This window comes from Artemia franciscana, chromosome 14 (genome assembly GCF_032884065.1).
Source record: "Artemia franciscana chromosome 14, ASM3288406v1, whole genome shotgun sequence".
NCBI lineage: Eukaryota > Metazoa > Arthropoda > Branchiopoda > Anostraca > Artemiidae > Artemia > Artemia franciscana.
Genome location: NC_088876.1, coordinates 27,665,305 through 27,675,112, shown reverse-complemented (window position 1 = coordinate 27,675,112; position 9,808 = coordinate 27,665,305). Strand labels below are relative to the sequence as shown.

At 33.9% G+C, this 9,808-nt stretch overlaps 1 long non-coding RNA gene across 1 annotated transcript; it reads right to left on the bottom strand.

Annotated features, from left to right (window-relative positions):
- Positions 1-7,905: 7,905 nt before the first annotated feature.
- LOC136035525 (uncharacterized) lies at positions 7,906-8,662 on the bottom strand. The gene is made up of 2 exons (XR_010619459.1): positions 8,243-8,662; positions 7,906-8,189 (listed from the first exon to the last, which is right to left on the bottom strand). It is a non-coding gene; the product is annotated as an uncharacterized LOC136035525 (long non-coding RNA).
- Between the last annotated feature and the right edge of the window lie 1,146 nt (positions 8,663-9,808).

The window sequence follows — 9,808 nt, the reverse complement described above, 5'->3', positions numbered from 1 at the left end:
AATATAATGCACAGCTTCATAAGATCAAACTGATGTTTCAGCACATAATCTCATTTTTTCAAAGGGACATGGGGAACTTGGCCTTAAAGATTACTTGCAGTTAGAATTTGGAGTTATAGCTATTTGCAAAAATCACCTTGTAAATAGTACAATAAAATAGTGCTTTTTCGGCGTCTTTCCTGGGACATCTCTTCCTCTCTTTCTTGTGAAAAGGCAAAAAATATCAAATCAAATATCAAAGAACAAATGCTAGCTTATAAATTTGCACTATAAGGATTTTACTCTTATTTTTCCTCAAACAAATTTGTTTTCCAGCATAGACACTCCAGTCGAAGAATAATTAGGTTTATTGCCCTGTCAACTTTCAAGTTAACGTAGACTGTTTGGTCCTGCTTGAATCGAGTTTTCAAAACCAAACACTTGTGGGGGGAACTTAAATTAAGGGGTGCGAAATATTTTCAAATCAACTGATGACCTTGTTGTCGATTTATCCAGGCATGGAATTCAAAAGCCTTTACGACCTACATACCTAGCAAGTTTATGAGCCTGTCCCCTTAACCCTGTATCTGAATTTAGGAAGTGTTGAGTCTCTCGCAGCGTGTCTCATTGTCTTTGATATTTTTGCTGCAACTCTTGAATAAACTGAAAGTAAAGTCAGGGGTTATGCGATACCATTATAGGTGGAGAGGAAATGCAATTAAGTAAGGACAAAGTCTGTTCTGCGGGGCATCAAATGCATAGATAGTTTCCACGATTTACCTACCTAGCAGGCCTCAGGAGGTTTCTCTAATGCCTTCGAGCCGTGCTTTTTAATTAGTTTGAGTGGTGCCTTTTGTGGAGCCTTTCTCTAGTTCTCTTGGATGTATGTAAGAGCTGGGTGCGCATCTCCTTAGTCGAGACAAAATCTACATCCTGTTGTAAAAAATAATCCAACTTTTTTGTCTTATTATAAACCCAGATTGATTTCTTTGGCAATACTAAATAAACGGTATTGATGTATGTTTAGCGATGAAATAATCAATATCTTGTAGGGTAGTTTACCAGACTCGTGCACAAGAATCTACTTCAGAGGGAATACAACATTTCAGGTTGGCATTGATGCAAAGAAAATACCAGAAAATAGCACTAAATAAAACGAGATATTTTGAAATGGCAGTTTAAGGTGCTTGTTTAAGGTACTTGTTTCGCCTGCTTGAAGTTTTCTGCCTTAAGCAATGTCTCCCCTTTTTGCCCTATCATATTTGACGTTCAAAGTAAACTTTGCAGTGGGGCAGCACCCTTTACTATGTTCTAAATTAGTACGGATGTTCTCCTTCATTCCAACACTACTTTGCACTTTCTATTACACCTACAGTAAGATATGTAAATTCTGCAATTGGAAGAATGTGTTTCAGACATTTTGTATTTAAGCCTGGACAAAGACCAGGAGGTCTATCATGAAATATATATATTATGAAATATATATACATATATATATATATATATATATATATATATATATATATATATATATATATATATATATATATATATATATATATATATATATATATATATATATACAAAGTAGGTGCAGGGGCAGGTGCTTTACAGTGTAGGTGCTGAGGGGGCAGAAAGCACCTCGCTTATTGCAGAGACAATAGCTAGCTCTAAAAACCTATCTGTTGCTTTGGAAAGCAAACATTCTGAAATGTCTGGTTTTTTAGGCATTGCTCTGAAAGGGTTAAACTTAGATTTACAGAGAGAGGTTTAAGGGATAGTAGCATTCCCCATATTATCTTTTTCGAATGAAAGTCCAATTAAGATACTTAAGGAGCCTTAAATTGACTTTAAAACTTAAATGAACAGAAATATTTTGTAAAGATTTAGAGCTGCTTCATGATGAGAGCCTTTTCTCCACTGCTCTAGTTTAAATACTAAAGTTTGACTTTTTATCCCAAAACCTTAATACCGACAGTTCAAACACAATGCGTTGTTCAAAATGCCTGTTTCATCGGCAACGGAATAGAGCGACCTAAGTAAAGAGCGATGGGGGCACAATGTAATATTATTTTTTTCTTTTCACCACGACACTTTGTGTGGAAAGAGTTACCATAGAAACTTTGGAAGGAGCTTATTCGATTGGAAATTGAAAGTTCCCTTTCCTTTCTTTCTTAGTGAAAAGTAATTGGAGGGAAGCAGCCCCTCCCCCTTGCCTGCTAATCCCGCAAACATATGCAAAAAAAAAAGATTTTGAGATTTCCATTTTTATCAGTGTAGTCTATAGGTACAGGAAATATGTCTCCGGGGATATCCCCACCCTCACAACCGATCTCTCAGGCGAATTTCATTTTTTTATATTCCCTGTGTCCCGGTCGTTATTTGTGTCCCGGTGTCCCAGTCTGTAATTTCTCTTTGAGTGTCCCGGTTGTCAATTTATATTCCCTGTGTCCCGGTCGTCATTTGTGTCCCGGTGTCCCGGTCTGTATATACATTCGTTTTTGAATTTGTCTTTTTTTAGTTTTTAGTTTTTTACCTTTTTTCAGTTTTTTTTAGTTATACCTCATGATTCTAATGATTGCCCTTGAGTTTTGTTGATGGTGATTGCTAATCGAACATTCTCTGTGTCTAAGTTGTCATTTATATATCCCCCTGTGCCCCCCCATGTCACTGTTGTAGTTGTGTCCCGGTCGTCATTTATATTTCCTGTGTCCCGGTCGTCATTTGTGTCCCGGTGTCCCGGTCTGTATATACATTCGTTTTTGAATTGGTATACGATGAAATAAATTTTTGTTTTTTTCCTTTTTTTCTTTTTAGTTTTTTTTTCCTTTTTTTAGTTTTTTTCTTTTTTCTTTTATTTTTTTAGTTTTGTTTTTCTCCTTTATTTTTCAGTTTTTCCTTTTTTTTAGTTTTTAGTTTTTCTTTTTATTTTTTTTTTTTGTAGTTTTTACTTAGCCAAGGTTCGAACCTGGAACCTCTCGAACCAAGCCTGTTTTCTTGCTGTTCTTGTGGTTCCTCGGCACGCTTTCTTTTCTTACTTTTTCTATCAGCTGCAAGTTTTTTGGCATAGACTCTTTGAGCAGCTTCCTCGGCTGTTGCCATTGTAGGTTCTTCAGTCATTTTACAATTAAAAATTTTTCCGTCCACGATCTTCTTACAATTAAAAATTTGTCTTTGAACGATTTTCTTAAATACTTTTAATGACGTCATCGACATAACAAACATGACGACAACTAACTTTATGACGACATGACCACATGATGACATGACGTCACTCGAAAGACATAACACACATACAACTTATTTTTATATATATAGATAGATAGATATGAAGGGGTTCACCCCCTCGTCAGTACCTTGCTCTTTACACTAAAACTTAAATTTTGTCCCAATTTCTTAAGAATGACCCCTGAATCACAAAATCCGTAGAATAAATAGTTGAAATTACTAAAAATGCTTTAGCGTAAAGAGCGAGGTATTAGTAGGAGGTGTGCCCACCATATGCGTAATAATTTCTGTTCGTTTTAAGTTTTAATGCATCTCCTTACTTTCAGTTGTAACAACTTTTCTTATTTATCTTTTCCGTTTTTTTAAATAATTCTAGAAAATCCTGCGCTCCCTTCATGGAATTTTTCCTCTCCCACGAAAAATTCCTCCAAGGAAAGTTCCCCCAACATATTCCCCTCTTCTCACCCCCCCCCCCAATCTAATAATCCCCCGGAAAACGTCTCTACACTTCCAAAAAACCATTACTATATGTAAGCACTGGTCAAAGTTCATAACTTGTGGCTCCTCCCACGGGGACTTTGGGGGAGTACGTCGTCCCCAAAGACATAGTTATAAGGTTTATAACTACGCTGAATAAAATGGCTATCTCAGAATTTCGATCCTGTAACTTTTGGAAAATAATTAGTGTGGAAGGGGGCCTAGGTGCCCTCTAATATTTTTGGTCACTTAAAAATGGCACTAGAACTTTTCATTCCCGGTAGAATGAGCCCTCTTGCAAGATTCTAGGACTACTGGGTCGATACGATCATCCCTGGGAAAAAAAAACAAATAAACATGCATCCGTGATCTGTGCAAAAAATCCGAAATTCCCCAAATTTATAGATAGCAGCTTGAAACTTCTATAATTAGGTTCTCTGATACGCTGAATCTGATGTTGTGATTTTCATTAAGATTGTATGACCTTTAGGGGATATTTCCCCCCTATTTTCGAAAATGAGGCAAATTTTCTCGGGCTTGTAACTTTTGATGGGTAAGTCTAAACTTAATGAAACTGGATATTTTAATCTTGTTTAGTAGTTCTTCTTTCAATTATATGGAAAACAGGTATTTCGGATGGAAACGAATAATGACATCGAAACTTAAAAAGAACCAAAATTGCTCCGTCCACAAAGGGGGCGTCTACCCCTCACTCTTTGCGCTGAAATTTAGCTAGTATTGAACTGAATGAAAATTACTTCGTGTATACACATACCGTTGTTGTAGAGGCCTTTCAGACGATACAGTTTTCAATTTTAACGATTTAAAAGGCAAACGGCACATAAAACACTTTAAATTACCCGTTAACCACACTTGTTGCAAACATGTTTATGCTTTCAGTAAAGCACTATGAAACTATAGTGTTAAGAGTGCGGGTTGAGGGGGTAGCATACTCCCGTGCATAATACCCACGTTCAATTTTATAAAATAAGACAGGCATTCTAAAAGTTTTGCTTGTATTTGTTTTCATTCAGTGATTCTCAAGAATGAATTCAAATTTAGTGGTTTTGTTAAAGTTTTAGTTTTGCTCACTATTTTAGTGCTTTTTAATACAAAACTGTTCTTCAACTAAGTATATAGCTAATAGTTGTTTTAAGCTTTATTCTTTTTCTTCTTTCATTAACTTAGCAGCAGATTATTATCATGTACAAACAGTTAAAGCTTATACTATTTTTACTATATCTTGCGGAAAGCATAGAAATGCAATGTTATTATAATGCACTGGAATTTTTTGTGAAAAAAGTGGAGCAAGTAATTTTAAATTTATTGCATTTTTAAATTTATTAATCCCATATTGTGTCTATATTATCTTATAATTGTCACGTTTTGCACGTTTCTGGCCGTAATCTGAATGTCTATATATATATTTCATATTTGTCAATTTTCACCTTATAAATATAAAAAAAACATTCGTTTACTTCAAAATTTTTAACGTAGAGAAATATAAGGTTTAGTTGTAAAAAAAGGTTCCAAGAAATTTTCTTTCTTATTATTGGCTTAGAATTTCACACAGGAGAAACATTCAGAAAAAAGTATAGGTTTTGCGTTCTTTTTACCAGCTCAAAGGTTGACAAAGCAACAAGGGTGAATAAAGCAACATGTGAAAAATAAGGGGTTGTTTGGATTCCCTTCTTGAAATATATTTAAGGGAAGGTTTGATTGGCGTAAGAAACACGTCACAAAAACAAACCAATGAAACTATGGCATACTTTTTAAAACGGAAGTATATGAGAGTAAGCTTTATTTTTCTCTTCCGTTTTACCATGAGCGCTAGAATTTCAGAAGTTGTGAACTGATGCTTAAGCATTAACCTCTTAAAGCTCTAGCACTTTAAAACGCTGCATCCAGACCCCAGTTCCCCCAACCCCAGTTTGACCCTCTCCAACACTTAAATTTCGTTTCTTGAAAAATCTTGTCAAAACTAGGATAACCCTGCATAATTCAAGTATCCAAAGAAACAGGTCAATTTTCTTAGTATATCAATTTTTCTTATTTTCTTATTTTCTTTATTCTTTTTAGCAATTTTTCTTAGCCTTTACGGTGCTAAATGGCTCATTTTTCACTTTCATTTTCACTTCATTTGGGTAAATTGGCTCCAACTTGACGCCCCCCCCAGGATTTTTACAAAATCACGCCACTGCTTGTGAACCAAACTAGATATAGGAAAACGGACAAAATCAATTGAATGAAGGTGGTGTTTTCAATTGAATGGGTTATAAACATCATTTTGACTAAAAAGCACTACGAGAGATGCATATCCCTATCTCGTAAAAGTATTACGAGAGATCCTTACCTGAAGGCTATCTGTATTGTTCAATCAATAATTATCATATACTAGCTGTTGGGGTGGCGCTTCGCGCCACCCCAACACCTAGTTGGTGGGGGCGCTTCGCGCCCCCCCCAAGCCCCCCGCGCGCGTAAGTCGTTACGTGCCATATTAGTTACGCGCCATTGTAGTTGTGTCCCTATGTCCCACCTGTGAATATAGATATATATATATATATATATATATATATATATATATATATATATATATATATATATATATATATATATATATATATATATATATATGTTTTTAACTACGTAAAACTTACGAATATACGACATTCTTTGCTGTCCCATTGTCTGTGCATATAAATAGATTGTCAGGTTTACCGACTCTTGAACATGCAACATATAATTCTCAATGGGCAAAACAATGGGCCTCCCCCGCGCGCGTAAGTCGTTACGTGCCATATTAGTTACGCGCCATTGTAGTTGTGTCCCTATGTCCCACCTGTGAATATAGATATATATATATATATATATATATATATATATATATATATATATATATATATATATATATATATATATATATATATATATATATATATATATATATATATATATATATATATATGTTTTTAACTACGTAAAACTTACGAATATACGACATTCTTTGCTGTCCCCCCATTGTCTGTGCATATAAATAGATTGTCAGGTTTACCGACTCTTGAACATGCAACATATAATTCTCAATGGGCAAAACAATCCGTATTCAGATTTATACCTCAAGATTCTAATGATTGCCCTTGAGCTTTGTTGATGGTGATTGCTAACCGAACATTCCCTATGTCCCCGTCGTCATTTATATATCCCCCTTTGCCCCCCGGCGTCCCCGTTGTAGTTGTGTCCCTGTGTCCCGGTCGTCATTTATATTCTTTATAGTTTTTTTTTTTGTTTTTTAGTTTTTTTTAGTTTTTTTTCTTTTTTCTTCCCTGTGTCCCGGTCGTCATTTGTGTCCGGGTGTCCCAGTCTGTAATCTCTCTTTGAGTGTTCCGGTTGTCATTTATATTCCCTGTGTCCCGGTGTCCCGGTCTGTATATACATTAGTTTTTGAATTGGTCTTTTTTTTAGTTTTTAGTTTTTTACCTTTTTTTTTAGTTTTTTTTAGTTATACCTCATGATTCTAATGATTGCCCTTGAGCTTTGATGGTGAGTTGATGATGATTGCTAATCAAACATTCCCTGTGCCCCTGTCGTTATTTAGATATCCCCCTGTGCCCCCCCGGCGTCCCGGTCGTCATTTGTGTCCCTGTGTCCCGGTCTGTATATACATTCGTTTTTGAATTGGTATATGATGAAATAAATTTTTTGTTTTTTTTTTTCCTTTTTTCTTTTTAGTTTTTTTGGTTTTTCCTTTTTTTTTAAGTTTTTTTTCTGTTTTCTTTTTAGTTTTTTTGTAGTTTTTACCTTTTTAGTTTTTTTTTAGTTTTGTTTTTCTCCTTTATTTTTCAGTTTTTTCCTTTTTTTCTTTTTTTTCTTTTTTAGTTTTTTTTTAATTTTTTTATTAGTTTTTAGTTTTTTTGTAGTTTTTACCTTGTTTTAGTTTTTTTTAGTTTTTTTAGTTTTTTTTTTATTTTTTTTTTTTGTAGTTTCTCAGACCTAGAACCTGGAACATAACGCGTTACCAACTCAGCTACTCGGGTTTGAATACATTCGTTTTTGAATTGGTTTATGAAATAAATTTTTTGTTTTTAGTTTTTCTTTCTTTTTTTTTAGTTTTTTTTGTAGTTTTTACCTTTTTAGTTTTTTTTTCTTCTTTTGTATTCAGGGTTGAACCTTTCAGATCTACAACCTGAAACATAACGCTCTACCAACATTAGTTACGCGCCATTGTAGTTGTGTCCCTGTGTCTTTTAGTTTTATTATTGGTTTTTACCCTTTTTTTAGCTTTTTTAGTTTTTTCTTTTTCTTTTTAGTCTTTTTTCTTTTTCAGTTTTTAGTTTTTTTAGTTTTTTTATTAGTTTTTAGTTTTTCTTTCGTTTTAGTTTTTTTTCGTTTTTACCTTTTTTTAGTTTTTTTTTAGGTTTTAGTTTTGTAGTTTTTACGTTTTTTAGTTTTTTTTCTTTTTTAGTTTTTAGTTTTTTAACTTTTATTAGTTTTTTTTAGTATTCTAGCTTTTTTAGTTTTTTTTAGTTTTTTTCCTTTTTAGTTTTTTTGTAGTTTTTACCTTTTTTAGTTTTTTTCTTCTTTTGTATTTAAGGTTGGAACCTGGAATCTCTCGAACCTAGAACCTGGAACATACCGCGTTACCAACTTAGCTACATCAGCTTGTATACTTTCGTTTTTGAATTGGTATATGATGAAATAATTCAGACGTCATATGCGGACAGACAGACAGACAGACATAACCCACAAACAACTTATTTTTATATATATAGATATCTGTCAATAATTATCAATAATCAACAATCAATAATTATCAATATATTTGTAATTGTCCAAATTCAATAGTAATAACAACGGAGATGTCATAAGACAACGATGCTTAATAATCATATTTATAAAAGAAAAAAATGTTTCGTTACTTTACTCGTTTTGTAAAAATAGTATAAAATACAACTGCAGGAGCATAAAATTGAATGCTAGAATCCCCCTTCCCCTCAACGCCTTGCTCTTTACGCTGAAGTTTGACTCTTTCTTACCACTCTACTTTTCAAAACAGCAAAAAACTTTAGCGTAAACAGCGAGGCGTTGAGGAGGAGACAGCCCCTTTCATATACGGAATAATTTATATATTTTAAGTTTTAATGTTGCTCCTTACTTTCAGCTGAAAATACCTGTGTTTTTTAATTAATACACCATACAAAGATAGTGGCTGTAAATAAAACTCTTCTGTTCACTGAATCAAATGCATATCTTTGATTATACATTTTCAGTTCGTAAAGTCCTTGCAACACCTGCAATTGATCCTTGGACATGGATACATTATTTAAGTAGTTTATCCGTGAGAGAAAGCTGGCTTAGTGCAGTCTATACGCCCAAAAAAATTGCGTACATTTTTTTTCGGATACCGTCATTTTTATTATTTTGGAAAAAAAAATTATAAACAAAGAGTTCTGAAGCTTTCTTCCTTGCGACATGGAGGATCGAACCTGATTCCCAGACTTTACCGGGCGTGGCGTTAACCACTCCGCTGTCGCAAGGTAATCGCTTTAGATATTTAGAAAATAGTTGAAAGAGATACAAGATAGCAGCTCATTAAAGAAATACATGATAAGAAGCTCATCTCTGAGAAAAAAAAAATAACAAAGATTACACAGGAAAAGGCGTTCGACTTTTTCGTAGCAATTAAATAAAAAAAAAGGTTTTTAACTGAAAGTAAGGAGCGACATTAAAACTTAAAACAAACAGAAGTTACTCCGTATATGAAATAGGCTGTTCCCTCCTCAACGCCTCGCTCTTTACGCTAAAGTTTGAGTCTTTCTCTCAACTTTACTTTTTAAAACAGTAAAAACTTTAGTGAAAAGAGCGGAGCGTTGAAGAGGGAACAGCCCCTTTCATATACGGAGTAATTTCTGTTGGTTTTAAGTTTTAATGTCGCTCCTTACTTTCAGCTTAAAAAAATTGTGTTTCAATTTAATTTCTGAACGTTTTTGAATTAACGCATGTTTTGATTTTGGCTCTCCACACATGAAGAATTAAAACGAAATTTGGATATTAATTTATTTTTTTGGCTAAATGGCTTTCGCATAGTTTTGATCGGACGATTTCGAGAAAAAAGGAGCGTGGGAGT